The 22,277-nt window shown below is 39.7% G+C and overlaps 1 long non-coding RNA gene and 1 pseudogene across 1 annotated transcript; both read right to left on the bottom strand.

Moving 5' to 3' along the window:
- Positions 1 to 4,987: 4,987 nt before the first annotated feature.
- Positions 4,988 to 7,835, bottom strand: LOC143646296 (uncharacterized). Its single transcript, XR_013157452.1, has 3 exons — positions 7,021 to 7,835; positions 5,689 to 5,826; positions 4,988 to 5,105 (listed from the first exon to the last, which is right to left on the bottom strand). It is a non-coding gene; the product is annotated as an uncharacterized LOC143646296 (long non-coding RNA).
- Positions 7,836 to 10,253: 2,418 nt separating this feature from the next.
- LOC143645793 (dolichyl-diphosphooligosaccharide--protein glycosyltransferase subunit 2 pseudogene) lies at positions 10,254 to 13,000 on the bottom strand (annotated as a pseudogene).
- Between the last annotated feature and the right edge of the window lie 9,277 nt (positions 13,001 to 22,277).

The raw sequence follows: 22,277 nt of genomic DNA, 5'->3' as shown, positions 1-22,277 counted from the left end.
CTTTTGCTTGTTGTGACAACCAGGAGAGAACCTCCTGCATCAAAACTTCTGCACAACCTCTGTTGGCTACAGGATTTACCACGTTTATGAAGTAAATGGCCAAATAAATTAGAGCTTGGTCAAGGACAAGAAGATTTAGTCAAGGGAGTCCTGTCATGAATGATGCATAGAATGAGGTAATGCATCCAAAATTAAGTGAGAGATGCAGAGTCACTTTCCACACAGCTGGGAGTGAAACTTTTTGATGACTGATTTTAAAAAAATGTCCTGGAGCATCCAAAAGCCTGAGTTCTAAAAACATATTACCTTGCAAACTTATGTCACAGGTATATCTAACCTTCAAGGAAGCAGGGCCTCCTCTAGGGGGGAGCACCAATGACTTCCAGCGTTTGTTGGAGAGAGATTTAGAGAAAGCTCTCCTCCCTTGGTTCACCCCTCCTCATCTGTGGTCTCAGCCTTCCAGACTAGAGAATCAGCACTATTGCTGTTGGGAACTTGGAGGATGTGGAAGGTGTAGGCAGGGTGGGTAAGAAATGAAAAATGGAAACGAGGCAGTGTACCCAGGAAAATTAATTGACTAAAGCACAGTTTCCAAAAAAGTAGTCCCCTGGTATGCTTAGAGGCAGGACCTTTATCTGCCCTGAACTTTCCTTTACTTGGTGTTCATTTCTGATATTCCTTCATGGCTCCCTTTTCTGGCTTATGGATTTCCCTTCTAAGGAAAAAAAGAGTATGGGTTCTAGAGTCAGGGAGTTATGAGTTAGACCCCCGTTCCAGATGTGTAACCTGCCTCATTATAAACTTAGGGAAACTTCTATCACAAAAGGAGATTTTGAAAATTGATGTAATGTAGGTGGCCAAAAAAAAATCAGTTCTCTTATTCTCTCTATTTTCCCTTTTTCTTTGTTCTTTCCCTGTTGACCTTCCTTGTCACACTTTGATGTCTTCTTTGAAGCTGGTAAAACTCCTTCTAAAGTGGGCTATGGGGCTGCTCTTTTTGGAAACTATGCTTTAGTCATTACTTGCTTTTGGAGAAAAACATTCACAGGATTACCAGAGACATTTTTTAAAGACCAACACATTAATTAAGGAATTCTTTTGGGTGCATATGAGAATTAAAAGTGCACACATTTTATCCAGCACAGTTGAGATGATTCCTGCAATTCACTTTTTAAAAAAATGGTATCCTGAGTTTTAGGAGGATACTGTTTGAAAAATAAGAAAAAAGATCTGCCAGGGCCTATACCTGTTTGCATTTGATTTTATACTAAGTACATGATTCAGATCTGCCCGCCCACCCCCAAACTGAGAAATTTTTATGAAGAGTGCCCTTCCTTGGGTGCCTGACAGAAGCAAACACAAAACTGATCTGGTGGGGAGAACCCTTAATTCAGTTCTCATGATACTCACAGATAAATACCTGCTGAACATGAACTCAGTAATGCACCACTGAAAACGAAAAAGAAGACATTCTACCACAAATGTGTATTAGCAGACCTTAAAACCACACTAGAATTAGATGGCTTTCTAATAATTTAAGATAGTAGAGACATTGAGTACCAGCTATCGTAATAATATTTTAAATTGTTAAGGACAATAATGAATTTAAAATATAAGAAAAGAGCAAATTAATATAACCATAATAAAAAAGAAAAGGCTGATTTGAAAAATAACTAAATAGAACTTCTAGAATGAGATGGAATTCTATGACAATGAAAATTCGTAAACTGGGAGGTAGATCTTAAAAATTATCCATAAAGTAGCAGTGAGAGATAAGGTGATGGGAAATATATGAGAGTTGAAAAGATGTGGAGAATAAGATGTGAAAGTTTATGTATGTCTTATAATAGTCCCTGGAGAAAAGGATAAAGACAGTAAGGGAGAGGTAATACTTGAAAACAGATGATTAAGGATTTTCTGGAATTAAGGAAAGATGTTAAGTCATCATGTTTGGGAAGCACAACAAATCCCAAGCAGACTAAATAGGTAGAAATCCACAACAAGACTTACTTATATGAGATTGTAAAACTCAAAAGACAAAGAGAAAACTTTAGAAATAATACAAAAGAAACATCATATTATACACAAGAACTGATAACAGACTTTCTAATAGCAAAAAGAAAAACAATATTCAAAGTGCCAAGATAAAATTGTGTTTATTTCACCTTCACTCTAATGACAGATTGGCTCAAAATAGAAAATTTCATTTTCATTTAAAGGCAAAAACTGAGAGTGTTTAGCACAAATAGACATTTGCTGAAATAACTGCTAAAGAATTTATTCACAAAGACTGAGATAAAAACCAGAAATTAGGAGTGAGATGCAATAAGGAATGATAAAGAAATTACATTAAGCCTAAGATAAATCTAAATTAGAATGTGCTCTATAAAATAATAGCATTAATAATGACATTTTTTTTAAATATGGGCAGGCGCTGGGAATCGAACCCGCGTCCTCTGGCATGGCAGGCAAGCATTCTTGCCTGCTGAGCCACCGTGGCCTGCCCAATAATGACATTATTTATAAATAAAAAGTCAAGGGAGAATTTAAAGTTTTTGCAAAAGTAATATACAAGACATGAAGGCACTGATTGGATTCAGAGTATTCTAATTCTTGTTTCTGAGGAAGATAGAGCTATTGATCAGCTTTAGACTTTAAGTAAGTATGCATATTAAAACTCCAAGGATAACCACTCACAGAATAGAAATTAAAAGTGCAATTTCCCAACTAGTAGAGAAGGATCAAGGAAGAAATAAAACAAATTTAATCCAGTAGAAGCCAAAATAGGAGATAAATATACCCTGGGTTAAATAGGAAACACAAAATAAGATGGCATTATTAAATTTAAAAATGTCAGTAATTACAATAAGTGCAAATGGACTAACTTTCTAGTGAAGGGATCAGGATTATCAGACTGAATTGAGAATAAAAACAAAACAAAACAAGGGGCGTATCTAAACTATAACAACCCAAAAGTTTAAGCTTAAAAGGGTGCAACAGATATACCAGGCATATTTAACCAAAAGAAAGCCAATATAGCTAAATGAAAATAGTCTTTAGCTACTAGGGATAAAGATGAATATTAAATAAGGATAAAAGAAACAGTATGCCAAGAAGATATGCATCCTTTTCAAGGACACGTGGTCCATTTTCAAAAACTAGTCATGCACTATCACGACATCTTTCTAAATGTAGTAAACATAAAAAAAAAAATCAGCTACACACAAATGTATCTTTGTCCATGATGAAAAACTAAATAAATAAATTAATTGAATGAGAAACCATTAAATAAAAGACCATTTTTAAAAAACAATATTTTTGGAAATTAAAAAAAACTTTATTTCTAATTAAATCATGGGGTCAAATAAATAATAAAGGAAACAAAAATATGTATAATTAAACAATAATGGAAATATCTCAAAAATCCTGTGATGGAGCTAAATTCCTAATTGGAAGGTGATTTACAACTTTAAATGCTTATATTAGAAATGAAGAAAATTAAGGTTTAATAAATTAAGAATCCAGTAAAAAAACAGCAGAGCAACCTAAAGGAATTAAAAGGATGGATATTATTAGGCTTGGAATATAAATTAATGGGAAGAAAGCTAAAAAGTAGGGAAGCTCAAGAAAAGCCAAGAACTGACCTTCTCCTGTCCTTTGTTTATTCTGTTCCTGTGAAAGTAGAATGGCTTTGGTGACTCTGAGAGGAATAAAGTGAGCCTGCTCAACTCAGCTCTGTCCTCCTTCTTCTTTGGAGGAAACCTGTCTGGAGTCAGGACAAGTTTTCCTCTGTCCCTCCGTGCTATGTGTTTTACGCAGGAAGTCCATTTGGGGAAGTCTGCTTATTCAGCCTAATTCTGGCTCTCATCTTAAGCTTCAACGCCAACCTAGTGTTTATAAGTAATAAAGGGATTCCTTATGTGATTTCTTAATTTTGTGTCATAACCTAGGCAGAAAAGAGGGACAGCACAAATAAACCATTTTAGGATGAGTAAGGGAACATCAGTAACATATGGTAGATAGTAAAAAAATAAAAAGAGCACACTATGACTAAACAAATGCCAATAGACTTAAAAAACTCTATGAAGTCAACAATTTCATAGAAAAACATAAATTTATGAAAATTGACACAAGTAGAAACATATAAATGGTTATAACCATTAAAAAAGACTCAATCTTTTTCTAATTCTACATGCATACGCACACATACAGATGCACACCTCTCAAACCCCTCATTTACTGGTGAGTTTTATCAAATATTCAATCCTACACAGACTGTTCCAGATAATATAAAAGAGTGAATGCCCCCAACATGTTTTTTGACACTAGGATGCTCAGATAGAAAATTAAATAAATGTGATACTAAGTACAGAAAATCTCCACATGGAAAAGGAAATTTGCAGGCCAAGAATCACCAAACAATATACACCCCAAAATCACAAATCAAATACTTGCAAACCAGAATCCACCAAACAGTTCTGAGTTTTATATGTGCATACGCATGTGTATGTGAAAACCAAGGAGGGTTTACTTAAATAATGTAAAGATGGTTTAACAGTACAAACATTTTCATGTAATTTAGCATATTAACTAATTAAGAATATTAACTAATTAAATAAAAATATATTAACTAATTAAATAATTAAGAAACATCATATAACAACCTCAGTAGAAACAGAAAAAGCACTTGATAAATTCAGTGTGTTTTCATGATAAAAATGTCTTAGCAAAATGGAAAAGAATGGAACATTTTGTAAATAATATTCTCCAAAATTTTAGAGCTAACATTATACTCAATGGTATTACCTTCAAGGAGGAATAAGACAAGAATGTCTGTCATCACAGCATCTATTTGCCAATATACTGGAGATTCTAGACAATGATGTATACACAAGGAAAAGAAATAAAAATATATAGAGATTGAAAAGGAAGAAAAACATTGTTTTTCAGACAATGTATTTCAATATCCAAGAAAAAAACTGGCCAAATAATTCAATAAAATTGCTTGACATAAGGTTGTTGCATGTGGGTTCCCATAGAAGCAGACGCCGAGACAGAGATTAGCACACAGAGAGATTCCTAGGCAGAGTTCTTGATACCAATACCTGTGGAAGAGAAGGGAGAGACACAGGGTTTGGCCGAGGGAGAAATTAGACCGTGATGCAATGCTAAGTCAACCTCATGGAATGACCTGAGGCAGGCATGGCCTTTCGGAGCTGTTCCAAGCAGGGATGAGAAGGCTAGGCCTTTATTTCCCCATGTAGATGAGCCAAAAAGTCACCTCTTTAAGAGGGTACCAGATGAAGTCTATCTGCTATCATCACTTTCTTCACCAGCAGAAAAATCCTTGCGGTCTGAAAGGAGATCTGGGACTGGGATCTACTTCATATGATCTCTGGTACACCTTCCTTCAGGGTTCTTCTGGGCCTTTTCCTTGTGGGAATCTTACAGAGGAAGATTAATAGGAGGGATCATAGCCCCTAGCACTGTACCTGGTGTTGGGGTCAACTAATACTCACTGATCCTTACTCTACTATGCATTGTAGATACCCCTCACCTTTAGCCCAGACCTCTGCTAATTTTAGTGTCCACCATTACTGAGGACTCTGAGACTGTGGTCACTTGTACCCTTTTCAGGCCAAGGTTGCTGAAATTGTCTACTTCCCATCAAAGTGGGCAAGAGATTACCTAGAGGCACCCAAGGACATCACTTAGACGTCAGCCGTATTCCTCCGTGTCCACATGGTGTAACAGCAAACCTAGTTCCACCTGATAGTGTCAGCGTCCCTGGTCGAGATGGTGACTCCTCTTCTTGCCTGCTGGTCCCTGAGCATGAAGAGTCAAAGGTGTTCAGGAGGCAGAAAGGGTGTATGGTATAGAGGGGCTCTTTTTGAGTATCCTATGAAGTTGTTCTCCTATCGGGATCAGGTTTTTGAAACAGAGCCCAGTGTTTCATGGACAGGAAGTACATCCCTGGGAGCGATGGTAAAAAGGGTCACTCCTGCTTTCATCCCTTTGCTCACAGACACGTGTATTTTACTTATCAGGGGCATAGTAGTGTATATAGTTCATCGATTTAGCACACTTTCTCCTGGACAATGACCCCATCTCCAAACTGACACTTCAGCTATGCGTTGCACAGGTTGTTCCATAGCTCTATCAGTCCAGCAACTTCTGAGTGTTGCTGGATGTGATATGACTGGTGTGACCCATGGCCATGTGCCCACTAATATATCTTATTTTCTGTAAAATGATTCCCTTGCTATCACACGATGTTGTGTGGGATGGTAAGCTAATGGATGCAATACTCTGCAAATCTGGTAAGGTAAACCCTTACCTGTAATGGGTCTATTCCTGTTAGAATGAATTGGTGCCCTTTCCAGGATGGAAGGGGCCCATTGAGGTCAACTCTCCACTAAATGGCTGGTTGGTTTCCTCACCAGATGATGCCACATTACGGGCTCAGCATTGGTCTCTGTTGTTGGTAGTTTGGAATTCAGTAGGACATTTGATCTTCATAAGTGGGAGCCTATGCTATGGGCCCATGCACAGACTCCATTTCTGTAGCTTTCACTACTTGAGCCATTGTGCCGTCCCAAGGATGGTGGTTGACAAAGGCTCATTGTCATCAAGTGGCCAGGTCATTTTGTCTACCTGGGTTGACAGTACCCTTTCATGATGGGTATTACCATGCAATGTGAGGATTTTCACACTTTTGCCCACTCCTGTGTGGCCATCTACATGCCTCTATCTCAAGTGCTGTTTTCTCTAATCTCCCAATTTTTCCTTCTAGTCTCATGGCCAGCTGACCAAGGCATTTGGCATTGCCTATGACTGTATATATTCTAAGCTTGGGTCATTTGTCTTTCCACAAAAAGTGAATGATTATATTCACTCTCCAAAGCTCCACCTATTGAAAGAAATTCTCCTTACCACTGCCTTTCAAGGTCACCCCCTAGTGAGGTTGTAGAGCAGCCACCATCCATTTTAAATTTATAATCACATACTAAACTGACTCACCTATGAACAAAGCACAGGCCTTTCCCTCCTCCATCAACTGGTCGTATGGGACCACTCACATAGCCATAGGTGTGAGCTGAGGTGGGAGAGCTTGTACAACAGTTTTGTTTGTCCAGGTTGCTTATGTTTCTTGGTTCTGCTCATTCTGGATCCTGGAGGTAGCAGTGATCTCATCAGAACCAGCTCAGGATGGACAGTTCCCCTTGAATGCTTATACTAGGGCCCAGGGCCCTATAAAACCTGAGAGTTATCAAAAGATGCATAATTCTTTGCTGTAGACGGCATGATGTTGTTCTAGAGTCTTTGAGGTTTTCATTGTGATTCTCCCATTGGGGCTTGCCATAAACACATGGCATCTTGTCCCACCACTGATACTTTTAATACCATAGGGGTCTGTCCATTCGTTTCCTAGGGGCTTTGTAACAAATTATCACAACCTAGATGACTTAAAACACCAGAAGTTTATTCTATTACAGTTCAGGAGGCAAGAAGTCTGAAAACAAGGTGTTGGCAGGGTTGGTTCCTTCTGAAGATTTTAAGGCAGAATTTGTTCCATGCCTTTCTCCTAGCTTCTTGGTGATTGCCGGCAATCCTTGTCATCCCTTGGATTGTGACATCACAACTCCAATCCCTGCCTCCATCTTCACATGGCCATCTTCCCTATGTGTGTATGTGTGTCTTCTCTTTTTATAAGGACACGAGTCTTGTTGGATTAGGGCTCACCCTAATCCAGTATGACCTCATCTTCAAACTTGATTACTTCTTCAAAGACTTTATTTCCAAATAAGGTCACCAAATAAGGTAACAATGTCGGGGGTGGGAGAGGGCAAAATTTAACCTTCAGCGGTCTTCTATGACCCAAGCAGTAGGGCAAGTTGCACTGCCACTGGATCTGCTGCACAACCCTTTATTGCTCTGGACCCGCTCAAAACTGGCCGCCTTTCATGTCATTTGGTACATGAGTTGGAAAAGTATTCTGAAGTATGAAACATGCTTCTCCAGAACCCAGAGTCTTACCAGGCACTATGCTTCCTTATTCAGGGTGGAAGTTACAAGATGTAGCAATTTGCCTTTTACTTTGGAGAAGCTGTTTGAACATGCCCCAGACCACTGGGACCCTAACATTTTACTCATGTGGCAGGCTTTATATTCCACCCTTTGGACTGCATTTGTCCTTGGGAGGCCTCCAAAGTATTAGCCACTATTTTATTATCTGGTCCATTCAGTGTGACCCCAAGGATACAGATATAGGGGACCATGTGGTGGACTACTGTGATGTTTTGTGTCTAGCTGTTCCAGTTCTCTTAGAACTATATTGTAATAGAGGTCAGTAACATAGCTCTGGGACGAAAGTGAAAAATACATATTCTTGTCCATTCCTAGTGAATGCAAACTGATTTTTTTTTTTTATATTTTTGTCCATTAGGGATAATAACACATTCACCAGATCAGTGGTCACACATCATTTCCCTGAGCCTACATCTCTCGGTTTTAGCAAAGATACCACATCTGGCAAAGTAATTGCTACTACTTGGGGCCACTACTTGATTGAGTTTGTGGTCATTCATTTTCATTCTTTAGGATTTGTTCTTTGCAGGAGTCAAACCAGTGAATTAAATAGAGGCATTACAGGGAACACCAACTGTGCTTCAGTTCTTTAAGGATGGCTCTAATTTCTGCTATTCTCCTTGCGATGTGATGTAATTTTTTTAGTTACTGTCTAGGGTAAGAAGGCTGGTGAGTGGTTAGTGGCTTCCACTTGCCTTTCTCCACTCTGATAATTCTTATCCCACAGGCCAATGAACCAATATGGAGGTTGTGCCAATTATCAAGTATGTCTATTCCAGTCATACATGTGGGAACCAGAGAAATGATCAGTGGGTGGTTCCATGAACACAGATGACCCACTGTGATCTAGAACCAAGAGAAGACTCCACGGTCACCTGGTCCCCATATGTCTTCCCCTAACTAGAACTGAGAGAAAACCCCACAGTTACCTTGTCTCCATATGTCTTCCCCTAACTAGGTACCCATGGCAGTGTTCAGGTCTCTGTTTCAAGGTCAACTTAGACCCTGTGTTCAACTGTTGTCTAGAGAATGCATGGGCATTCTCTTTTCTCCAATGTAAAGTTACCCAATAAGTCTATCGGGGGAAGAAATTAGTGAATTGTTGCTGGGTACCTTTCTTGTGGTGCTGCAGAGTCCTACCTCCTAGGGTCAGTCAGTGGGTTCTGGATCTAAAACCTGGCATAGGTGTGGAAACTAGGCAAAGATACTGACTTTTCAATAGGGCAACTGACCTCCACCTCCTTATCATTCATCCTTATCTTTTATGGTTGAACAATTTGAACAGTATCCTTGTTGGCTGCCATTTATTTTGCCCCTAGAGGCTCCTTGTTCTATTTTCTACCCCCAAAACTCTTTGTGGAACAGGCCCCCTGACACTCTGAAATTGCCACTCATGGTTATAATTGCACCTCTTTGACATTTAACCATTAAGTGCCACCATTTGGCCTGTATTATTTCAGGATCTTGTTATTCCTATTAGTGAGCCCAGTTCAGTAATGGTCTCTCCTACCCTTACCCCTGGCCAGCAGAGAGGAGCCACCACTGAACTTACTGAACTTACCTGTAACTCACTGATACAAGGCACTCTCACCAGTACTAGTGTCTGCTACTTTGAGTCCTCCAGTGGAGCATGGCCACCCGTGGATTTTCTCATCTCACATGGCATATCCACTCCTCTATGCCCACTTCCCTGATCTTTTAATCATTTCCTCCACTTTGCACTTCAAGCATTGCTATCTCACTTAGTGGGTGGGCCAGAGGTCAAGCAAACTTTTTCTACAAAGAGCCAGATAGTAAATATTTTAGGCTTTGTGAACCACAGTCTCATATGCATATCTTCTTTGTTTATTTTTCCTCTACTTATTCATTATTCTCAAACAGATTAGTTACGGATTTTACTTTCCCAAATGTAATATCTGGGTAAGTTAAGAATATTTGCAGCGTCTTGCCAGGAGACCATGCCAAAGAAACAGAATATCTGGACTCACAGGAATCTGCTTTGGTTGGGGAAATAGAAAAACAACAAGCAAAAGTACAACCACTACCTCGACATTTTTCTTTTTAAATAAAGTCTTTTTCAGTCCTCTTTTAAAAGTGTGAATTGTTCTAGACTTCTTTTCTCAATATTCATTTCAGTTTTCAGAATGTGCCTTCATCTTCTGGAGTTAATGTGCTGTTCTCTTAACTGCCTGCTGGGCCAACATCCAACTGCCAGCCAGAAACATCACACTGCCCGAGATGGCCAAGCACTTCAGGGTCTGGATATGTTGAGCTGAGTCCAGTAGACATACATGAGTCCCAGTAAGGTAGCATGTCCCAGGTAAAAGATAGTTGTGCTAGGAGCAAAAGTAAAATTGGAGACATTGGCACCAACCCAGATCCACAAAGCAAAGAGCAGAAGCAGGGGCCGGAGAATCGGAGCAGTGAAGGTACTGGACACCACTGTGGGGGCCTCCTGTCAGGTTCATGGAACAGGTGAATTTCCTGTTTAGGGGTAAAAAGTTTCTTAGATGGGACTGTTGGTAGAGCATTTTTTTCAGGGAACTTGCTGACCACATTGGCCACATTCCAAAGGATTGGGTTCTTCAAAGTGGCATCTCTGATGATCAAGTAGTTGGTGTAGGTGCCGGAGGCGGAGTCAAATCCCTTCTTACTTTCAGAGGCATCTAATTCATATTTGTACATATTCTTGCTGTCAGCTCAGCAACAGTCACGACTGCCTGGCCAGTCTTCTGGTTAAGGAGTCAGACAAGTGTCTGATAAGGGGTAAGTTCAGTGCCAGTGTTTACCTCTACCAGTTAGAAGAGCAGGGCAAAGTTCTGTGACTGACTGTGATGCATGTGTCCTGGGCTTTGGCTGGGTATGTCACCCAGGTGGTTTGGATGCAATGCTCTGATCCTTATCCACAACTGGAGAGATTGACAACTTTAGTAGAGATTTTGACTCTGAGCTCTACAGTATTTGCAATATAATGACTGTCACCTTCTACTTTGACAGATAAATCATGGTAACCACCAGAAAATCTAATATTCACTAAATATTAAATATTTTAAAATAACTCCTACATGGGTGAAAGATGTCTTCTGGAAGACAGTAACTCTAGAAGAAACAGGTTTACAGTGTTTTAGTTTAACAGTGGCCTGGGTCAGAAGCTGAGATACAACACAACAACCTTAGGTCATCCTGTTTATGAGTATTGGATGGACAGCCCTCAGGTACAACTGCAGCTGGCACAGAGTAGCAATTCCAGGAGGAAGCAGCAGCAGCAGAAGCCGCACTGAAAGCTTCTGAGAGTTACTTGAAGTTCTTCTTCCTGAAGGTCATATTCATTAGCTGGATGACTTGATCCTCCGTAATGGATGGCTCAGTCACACACGGTCCATGAACTTGTAGATGGCAGCTACAAGAAACGCTGTTATTTCCAGTCCTTCTTCAAATTGGAGATACATGCCCCTCAGTTCATCTAGGTAAACAACAAGGTCCTCAGTCTCCTCCATGATGCATCTCAAGTCACCTATTGGGAATGGTGGGATGCTGTCAGCAGAGTTGGACTGCTGCCTGCACAGTCTTTTCTTTGCTGAGACAAGTGATAAGGGTCCCAAGTGCTTCTCGGGATGCCAAGGGAAGGTCAAAGCCAGTTAGGGCTGCAGCTGTGTGGAGGATCTAGGTAATGGATGAGTCTTCCCTGACAACTGCCAGAAGTACATCTTTGATCTCATACCCTGAGAGGGCTTGTCTGGACTGGGTGGCATAGAAAAGGGAATCCATTTTGCTGGGATGGAGGTTAGAGTTAATGAAGGTGCATGCCTACTTTACATCTGGCACCTGGATACCAAAACTGCTGAGTCCCACAGTGGAGTAGAAAGGATTCCCAATTTGTGAAAGGGCAGTCCAAAAGAGGCTCTCCGTCTCTCCACATCGTGTTTGCTGAGGTCGTGAGTGGACTTCAGAGCCTGGGTGCTAACTCTGATTGTCAGGATCAACAGGAAAGCAGTGCTTGAATCTGGCAGCGTCAATCCTCTGAGAAGGTCCCTCCAGGGCCCCAGGCACACGCAGACTTCCACTCGGGAAAATGGCTCCAAGAGCGCTCAGTGCGGGACACCGGGGACTGGGGCAGGCTCCAGGCGCCAGAACGGGCTCTGGACACAGATGTGTCATCGTGGTCCCGCTGGGTCACCACGCCCTTCATCAGGCTCAGCGTGTCTTGGTGGGTTATTTTGTGACTTAACCATAGTTTCCAGGGTGAGGTATGGGGGTTGCAGGGGTGGAGGCATATCCCAAGGGGGTTGCATGTTGCCTGAAGCGGGGAGGCCTCTTCTATATATTCAAGTGAGGTCAGAGAATTAGACCTTAACAGGAAGAGGTGGACTATTTGGCAGGCTCCGATGGTTCAGGGGATGAGGGAATTTAAGAGTTTCAGGTCCCCACTCCTGTGACCAAGTCCATTCTTTTCCAAACAGGCTCTGAATTTGAATACCAGACCTGTATAAATTGAAATCTTAATCCTTTTGGGAGTCCTGCTGCTCTTACATTTAAACCCTGGGCCTGGTCCCTGCAAACTCTTCCCTCAGGCTGTAAAGTGTGAAAACCTCTTTATATGGATCTAAGAAAATCCTCTGGCTTTCACATTTAGATTTTAATTGGCAGTTAATTTCTGTCTGTCTTCCAATATCTTCGTCAAAGAATTAATAAAGCTTAGCAATAGCCACCATGCTCCACCATCCTATAGTTATTATTTGCCCAGTATTTCTCAGATGGCTGACAAATCACATTCCCCTGAAGTTCCTCTTTCATCAGAACACCTTCTCAGTTTGCCGTTGATGGACGCGTTAATAATTGCATCACTACTTTGTGCCGGTGATGGGTCCTCATTGCCAGCCAGGCAGAGGGTGAGCCAACTCCAAAATTTCATTTTAGCAACTGTTTTTGTGGACTAACTGTTTCAGATTAGGTTCTTAGGAAGCAGACTGAGGTAGAGATTAATGTGCAGGAAGTTTGTTAGAGAGTGGCCCTGAAGTCAGTACTGTGGAATTGGAGAAAGGAAAGAAGCAGCATTCAACAGAGGAGAAGGTGGGCTGTGATACAATCTCAATGAGGGCCTTGGTTATGGGAGCGCTATAGCTGGGATTGTCCTTCAGAATTGTTCCAAGTTGGTGCCAGAGGACTAGGTCTTTATCTCGGTCAATTCGTCCTTGGGTGTGGGATTCCCAGTGCCTGGCATAGGTGGGCAAATAAATCCTCCACCCTTAAAGGAAGACATCTGGGAGGCTCAGCACAGCATCCACGACCAAGACCTGCAGCCTCAAAGTCAGAAAATACAGTTCAAATGAAACACTTCTTAAAAGGTTAACAAAAATTGCAAGGCATCTGAAGAGAAAGCTGACAAATGCTCAAATTGTTTTCAAGAAAACATTATAAAACTTGATTGAAAGACATTGAAGTAGACATAAATAAACAGATATGCTCTGAATGGCAAGATTCAGTATTTTAAAGATGTTAATCGCCTGTAAATTAACACTGGAAATGAAAATCCCAATAGCTTTTTTCTTTTTGACTTGATATTCATATCCTGAAATTTGTATGGAAAAACAAATGGCCAAGAATGGCCAAAGTACTCTTAGAAGTAGAATAGAGGAAGAGAAGCTACTCTACATTTATCAAGATTTTTAAAAAGCTATAAAAATCTAAAGAATTGCACTGCCATTGGAATATATAAATAGGGGACTCAGAAACGACATCTTGTTTGAATAAAAACAATATATGATTGTAAGAGCATTGTAAATTTGTGGGAAAATTATGAATTTTTAAAATAATGAGATAATTGATTATTTACATGGAAACAGATCAATTGTTTCTGTCTCACTCCATGTATAAAAAATAAATTCTGGGTACATTAAATATCTATTTAATTTAAAACTTTTCAGGAAAATATACCAAAATATCTTTGTGCTTTGAGGGAGGGAAAGATTACTTAAACGATACAAAAAGCACTTATCATAACGGAAAATACTGTTGTCTCTGACTCCATTAGAAATTTTACACAACCACAACAACTTACATAAAATATTATGACAAGCTATAGCTTGAGAGCATTTATTTACCATATACAAAAGAATAAGATCTAATATCTTTAAAGAACTCCTTGAAAAAAAAAGAGAAAAAAGACAAGTCAGTGTAAAAATAGGCAAAAGTTAAGAATCGGAAATTCTCAGAAAATGGTACACAAATGGCCAATACATCAAATAAAATTTAAGGCTAACTTAATAGTCAACCCAATAATTCTCCACACCCTAAAAAAAAACACTTTCACATATGAATGAGTGTTCAATGTAGCATCATTTGTAATAGATAAAAATGGGAAACAACCTCAATTTGCATCCATTGGAAAACTGATAAGTTGAAATATATTCATTCAAGGATGTATTATACTGAAGTCAAAATGATCTACAGCTACATGCCTCAGTGTGGGTGGATGTTAAGAGCAAAATCTTGAACAACAACAAAACCAAGTTGCAGAAGAGTCTAGTATTGTGTATTATTCATGCATATGCAATAAAGTTACACAACTTGAATGGAATAGGCAAGCACTAAGTTTAGTATAATGATTCTTTTGCAGAAGGGAGCACAGGAAGGAGAAGAATGTGGTTGGAGAGTGGTATATAAGGGGCTTTCATCATATCTGTAATATTTTTTTCTTAAGTAAAAGCCCTGAAGAGCTAAAGATAAAAGGCAAAATTTTAAGCTTTGACAAAGATGAGTTTTGGGTACATGAATGTCTGTTATTTTATATTCTGTACCTTTCATTGACTTGAAATATTTTGAAATTAAATTTTAAAAATAAGAAATTTAAATAAATAGACTAAGAAAAAATCTATTTTATGGTTTGATGAAAATGAAAGTTAGTTAATTGGTTTCCATCCATGAAATCCAATTTTATATAGACTATAGAATTTAGCCTGATAAATTCCATCTCAGTCCCTCCAGGGGACCCTGAAAGAGGATAGTTCCATGAATACAAATAAATCAAATGTTCTGAGAGCATTCAGATGGGATCTCTTTAGCCTGTCTTTTCTGGGGACTTTGGGACTGAGGTGGGGAATGTTGGTTCACAGAAAAGCTTAGCTCAGCTTTATATTTCTTTCCCAAGACAACTCAGGAAACTCAAAGGAGATTCAGCAGCTAGTACAGGGACTAGTGTCTCTCTGCCTCTGCTCTCAGGAAACAGCTTCCTTCTATGCACAAGCCTCACCAGCATCCCTGGCACCTCTGTAGGGCTCATTAACATGCTGTTCTAGGTGTCCCAGTCAGAAACTGTGGTGTTCCAGGGAAAGTGTGGATGGAGTCAGCATGGCTGATAACACCCTCTTATCTGTTCAATGGAAACAGGACGATTGGGCTGGGCTAGGAGGGTTAGTGACCAAAGTTGTGTGATGGAAAATCCTAGACAGTCAGTTGAAGGGAATCTTAGAAATCTTTGAGTTAAGCTGTCTTGTTGAAATGCAGTACGTAAAATGGTGATGATGAAATGAGGGGGGTCTAGTCCTCTGTGCCCCTGCTTCCCCTTCCCCCACCCCATGGAGGGGCTCCAGGAAGCATGTGTTGGAAACAAACCACTGGTTCACATCCAAACCCTTCATTTGGCAGATGAAGACAGGACTGTCCTGTGGAATGCTGTGATTTGTTCAAGGTCGCACTCAGCTGAAGAGGGATAGAGCCTCTCAGCCCTTCCGGTCCACTTTCCACTATGCTGTTCAAGCAATTGCTTGATTTTCTCCGAATTTAGCCCACATAAGCAGGCTATATTAATTTTTTTCTTCTTTCCTTCATTTATTTATTCAGTTTTTATATTCTAGATTTTAAAAGACAATTAGTATTTCTGTATCAAGCCATGTTATCATCCATGTTGCACTTTTTTTTTTTTTTTTTTGCTGAGCTCCATGTGAAAGAGTCATAATTAATTCTTAAAAGTTAAGATGATGGATGAAGGAAGAGGGATCCAAACCGATTACATATCGGGGACCCAGAGAAATAAATGTTAAGAGAAGCAGAGAAAGAATATCCTAATCTGGTGGCTATGCCCTCAATTGCTCTCTTCTAAATCCTACCCACGAGGACAATAATTTGGTTTACCAAGCTCCACTTTAAAAATGCCATCATTTTCCATCCAGGTAAAACCCTTTGATCACGCTTACCACAGTGTGAATAGTAATAGCTTTCTAGAGCATTTTCTACTTGCAGGCACTATGCCGAGCACTTCACATGCATTATCTCATACAATACGCATAACAGTAGAATGAGGTAAACTCACCTACTGTTTTCATTTACAGAAGGATGAATGGAGGTTTATAGAAGTTAGGCGTTTCACCCAAAGACACACAGCTAATAAATGCCAGTCAAGATTTGAATCTGTGCTCTTAACTGCTTGGCTATCCTGCAATGGACAATCCGCCTCATGTCAATTATCCCCGACCCCAGCCCCGAACAGAGAACGGCTGTTTTATTGGGTGTATGGAAGAAGGGGTAATCAATTAACTGAGCAGGTTGGTATAGCTGGATGAGGCTTGTTTCTCCATTTTATGACATGGCTTAAATGACTTCTCTACAAATTTTGATTAGACCTCCAAGAATAAATAAAATATAAAAGAAAAAGACTCATCTAAATATAACCAAATGGCATGAACCAAAAACTGCACTTAAAGTATAAGATTTGCTTTAAAATATTTACATAAATGAGAGTAAAAAATTCGAGGAACTATATGCTGCTAGTTCTAAATTCTTATTGCTTTTGTACATATTTGATTCATAAAATTAGCTTTTTAGTGAGAAGGGACCACTCCAATTTATGTAGGACATTAAGCAATATAAAAGTTAATTACTTATTATCCACTACAAAGAGAGGAAAATTAGATATTCAAAATAGATACCTTAAAATACCTCTATTTGTAAATGGTGTCATTTAAATTGAATTGCAAGAAATAGAATATGAAATTCAAACCGGCTTTAAAAACAAGGATATTTAGTAGCTCAGATAACAGGCACTTGAGAACTAAGGTGGATTTTATATTTGACTGAGTCCATGACTCAAAATATGTCATCAAAGAGCCAGATTCTCTAATTTTTTCATTTTGCTGTCTAAGCTTTGGCTTTATTCTAAGGTGGTGGTCTCTGTGCTCAGAAAATAGCTGCCAGTAGCAATTCGGGCCACGAACCTTCGTATCTACCTACTGTGAGGAAGCGAAAATCGTCTTGCTGTTTTCTGCTAAGAACCAAGAGCATTCCCAGAACCCTTTCTTCCTGTCTCATTGGCCAGAATAGGGTCACAAGACTACTACTTAGTCCTTCCCTGGAAAAGGGTTGAGATTAGCCAGTCAGACCAGGTTCATCTCTTTGACTGAGGTCATTTCCTCAGACATCATTGCTTTTCCTAAATAAGAAAGAAGTGGAATGTACGTTACAGACGCAACCGCCATGCCCAATGTAGAATTTGCCTGTACCAGATGGAAATCATGATTCATTGACACACTGAAGAGGCATGTATTAAATATCTGCCATCTGCTCAGAACCAAAAGATTCTAAAGAAAAGTTACATATGAATCCATCTTCCTCCTAGGTGACAAACATGACACGTTGTGGCTTTTGCCCCTTCCACTTTCCTCTCTCTACTCTTAAGCACCCAACAAAAGCCCCAACACAGCCAGAGTGGAAAAAACTTGGAAACTGAAACCAAATTGATGGCTCCAAAACAAGGAAATTGGTCAACTATTTAGCTACTAATAAGTTATTTTAGTAAATTCAATCCTTTAAAAATTCAATCATTCTTTTTACATTAACAACCTTCCTTTAGCAGGGATAAATTACACTGACTTCACCTTTAAATCTTGTGAGGACTGGGTTTGACTTCTCCTCATCAACAAATTATCAATTTGACAGCTAGTTACTTTACTTTTGGACTTTCTATAATACATACTTATCTTTTATTTTTGAAAGGGTAGGAGAAGGACTCTGAAATTCCTTTATGCAGAGCTCAGAGTTCCCTACACTAGCAAAGTAATTTTCACTTTTAAGTGAACATGTCCCTTGAAAGTGATTGAAGTATGGTAGCTGGGAACAAGTTATAGATTATCTTATTCTATGGTTTAGAATAATTTTAAGTGGGTCAAATAAGTGGTTTTAACCCTCTCTCTCTCTCTCTTTTTTTTTTCAACAGCGCAGCATCTGCCTCTTTATTAATTGCCAAAGAGTGAAAACTTAGCAACATGAAATTAAATCTTTTCCTGCTTTGGCACCAGTAGGCCCATGGAGAGTGCTGAAGACATGGAAGATTCATTGCTTAAGTAGAGCAAAATATTTGCTTCTGCCCCAGCAGCCAAGCTATTCTAAGAGCTCTGAGTGCTTCAGAGAGGCAGGGCCAAGGCATGGCCTCTCTTTCCGTCTCTTACTTAGTTGTTTTAATTCTTGTTGTTTTTTTATTTGTTGAAGAGATTATAGCATAGTGTAGAGCGATGGTTTTCTAAGTTTTGTTCTTCTCGGTAACTTTCAGTCTTATCGCTTACAGTATTTGTGTTCATAAAGAGTCTACATCTTGTTCTTGACATCATCTCATGATTTAATTATTCGTTCATAAAACCCAGTAAGCATCCTTTTCTATTGATTCTAGCAAGTGTTTTGATGGTGGAAGTGAATAGAGAGCAGTGAGGAGGGAGAAAGGGGAAGGTAGGTTACTTGAGGATTGTTTTTTAGGTTTTTTAAACATATTTTTGTTGACAAATCTTCACACACATGTAGTCCATACATGGTGTACAATCAATGATTCATAATATCATCGCATAGTTGTGTATTCCTCACCATGATCACTTTTAGAACATCTGCATCACTCCAGAAAAAGAAATAAAAAAGCAAACACTCATTCATCTCATACCCCTAACCCACCCCTCACTGACCACGAGTATTTCAATCTACCCAACTTATTTTACCCCTTATCCCCTATTATTTATTTATTTTTTATCCATTTTTTTTTTACTCATCTGTCCATACCGTGCATTAAAGGAGCATCAGATGAAAGATTTTCACAATCACACAGTCACATTGTAAAAGTTATATCTTTATACAATCGTCTTCAAGAACCAAGGCTACTGGAACACAGCTCAGTTGTTGAGGCCCCTCCAGCCACTTCAATACACCATAAACTAAAAAGGGATACCTATATAATGCATAAGAATAACCTCCAGGATAAACTCTTGACTCTGTTTGAAATCTCTCAGCCACTGAAACTTTCTTTTGTCTCATTTCTCTCTTTCCCTTTTTCGCTAAGAAAGCGTTCTTAATCCCTTGATGCTGGGTCCTGGTAAATCCTGGGAGTTCTGTCACAGGGAGATTTACACCTCTACAAGTCATGTCCTACTGGTGGGGGGGGGGGTGGGCAGTGAGTTCACCTGCCAAGTTGGCTTAGAGAGAGACCACATCTAAGCAACAAGAGAGGTTTTCTGTGGGTGACTCTAAAGCATAATTTTAAGTAGGCTTAACCTATCCTTTGCAGGAATAAGTTTCATAGGGGTGAAAACCCAAGATCTAGGGTTCAGCCTATTTATTTGTTTGTCTCCACTACTTGTAAGAACATCAGAAATTCTCCAAATGGGGAAGTTGAATATTTCTTCCTTCCTCTCTAGTCCCCCAAGGAGACTGCAAAAACTTCTTTATTCACTGCCTGAGGATTGTTTTGCTGTAAGAAAATGGCAATGGGGGCTTTGGCTTAGTACAGTCCTAAATTCATCTCACTTTCTGGATCTCAGCTTTTCACCATCAAATAACACTGGTGTCCATGGCTTTTGTTTCACATGGAGATTAGACATCAACCCTGAAAACTATTCTTCACTGTTCTTTTGTCATTCGAACCTTTATCCCAGTATCTTGAAATGTAGTCCTCACCTGTGTCAGAGACTTCCATATATGAAGTTTGAAAACACTACTCAAAACCCTCAGGAATACTCTTCAGAATGAAATTAGAGGACAGTTGGGAGAGGAAAATAAGAGGCTTTCTGGTTTTTACTTCCAGCTTGTTTGTTTGACAGATAATTAAAAAGCGTCAAGTACTACGTGTTACGATGAGTTGTAGAAATGTCCTCCCTGTTATTCCTCCACCTAGTAAATATAGTATCAGCCACCTTTTATTTAGATCAGACACATGGGAGCTCAATGCTTAATGCTTCTCTTTCTGTAACTCCTTACGTACAGTCTACCCTAAAATCCTTTTGTTCTCCCTAGAGAATACATAGAGAAGGTGTCATCTTTACCTTGACAGCCAACATCTTAGCCCAAACCACCTTACCACTCTTCTTCAATAATTTTGTCTCGCCACTTTGGCTCCATTCTTGCCACTCTATTATCCATTCTCCACTTTGCAGTCAGAATTTTATTTTAAAAATACAAATCAGATCATGCCATTCCCTGTCAAAACTTTCGGTGGTTTCCCACTATTCTTAATAAATCCCAAACTCCTACCTATGGTCTCCTAAGCCTTGCTTTATTTGTTTCTGTTTACACCTCCAAGCTCACCTATATTGCCCCTGATTCTGGGGCCCCAGTCACAGTGGCCTCCTTTCTGTTCCTTAAATTCACGGGCACCTTCCCAATGGAAGTCATTATTTTTTGTTTTTCTCTATGCCTGGGAAGTTTCTTCCTCCCGGCTTCTCACATGGGCTCAGTTCAAATGTCACCTCTCCCAGAGACATTTTCTGGTTATCCTTCCGAAAGTGGTATAGTAGCTGCTGCAGATTGGGTACTTTAGCATTCATTCCTACTCCCTCTCCATTTATCAATGTTTTGGAATCTGGAAATGACTTTGTTTCTACCACCAAGATGCAGCGCGTCCATTTTGTGATGTACAGGGCCTCTGTTTTTATGGGACAGAACACCATTTTGCTGGCAAGGATTAGGCACAAAGGTGATGTGATTCTCAAGCAAGCAGTTGTTGTTATGGCTTCACAGTGCAGCACAGGCAACTTCTTGATTTTGTGGATCTGCAATGGAAGCAGTTGCACTGGGGACTAGCATGGTTCTGGAGTCAGCAGGGGTGACAGCAGCTTCCTAATAGAAAAGCTTCACATAACAGATTGTAGTCAAGTTTGGGGACTGTTCCTGAGAGGTAGGCCTAAAACCTTCTTCTCTGTCCCTTTAAACAATTTTATAATCCCTGAATTCCTTTATAGAATCCCTGTCTACCTAAACTAGCTATCATTGTCTTCAATAAATGTCCAAACCAATGTAAGTGGCTTCCATCAATTACTTGCTAGCTCATATTTTAATTTCTTCTTTGCTCTTATCTTAAATTAATATTGTTCATATGTTGTCTCTCTCTGCTACCATGTAAGCTTCATGAGGGTAGGAGCTTTGCCTGTTTTGTTCATTGCTGTGTCTCTGGCATCTGGGGTCATTCTTTAAATATGGCTGTTGTCCCATAACCACCTGTTGCGTGAGTGAATGGGTCCTAGGCATTTGCTGAGGTACTCTGCACCAGGACCCAGCATTTTAGCAGCCGTGGGGTTTGCTTTGCAGCAACAGTCTTTCATTTGACTCACCCATTTGATTCTGATCCAGCTCCAATTTAGTTCTTCTGACTCAGCAATGGAAATACACAGTTCTGATGATGATGACAGAGCAAGTCCTTGAATTCTGTAAAAGCTCGACATCAGGAGGCTTCTGCTAAATGGAGTGCCTCATACCACTATCAGTAGAGCTGCATGGAGCTGAATCTCACTATCAGCAGTGTCAGGCGGTGGGTCAGAGACCAGATGGAGGAAGGGCAGCCCAGCTGGGTTACTGCAGGACCTTCTTGCTTGAAAGACTGTTTCACAAATAATGACAAGTCTGGGCACTCTCCTTCTGAAAGACTGCACAAGACCATCCCTTCCACTCTGACCGCTTGCATGTCTCATTCCCATAAATCAACATGCTTTCCTCCTTTGCAAAAATTGTACAAGTCTCCAGAATACCTTAACTAATTTATCTGCTTTTTCTAAGAACCCTGCCAAAGGGTCCAGAAATGCATGGTTTTTGTTTTTTTTTTGCTTGATTTCTAACAAATCTAGAAGTTGGGATCTCAGGATAAAGATTTGAATAATATATTGTTTACCTAAAATAATCTATACCTTATTTAACTTTACTATCCAGTGATCAGTATAGGGTCAGGTGAA

The sequence above is a fragment of the Tamandua tetradactyla genome, chromosome 9 (genome assembly GCF_023851605.1).
Source record: "Tamandua tetradactyla isolate mTamTet1 chromosome 9, mTamTet1.pri, whole genome shotgun sequence".
Taxonomy (NCBI): domain Eukaryota; kingdom Metazoa; phylum Chordata; class Mammalia; order Pilosa; family Myrmecophagidae; genus Tamandua; species Tamandua tetradactyla.
This window is presented reverse-complemented; position numbering and strand designations above follow the sequence as displayed.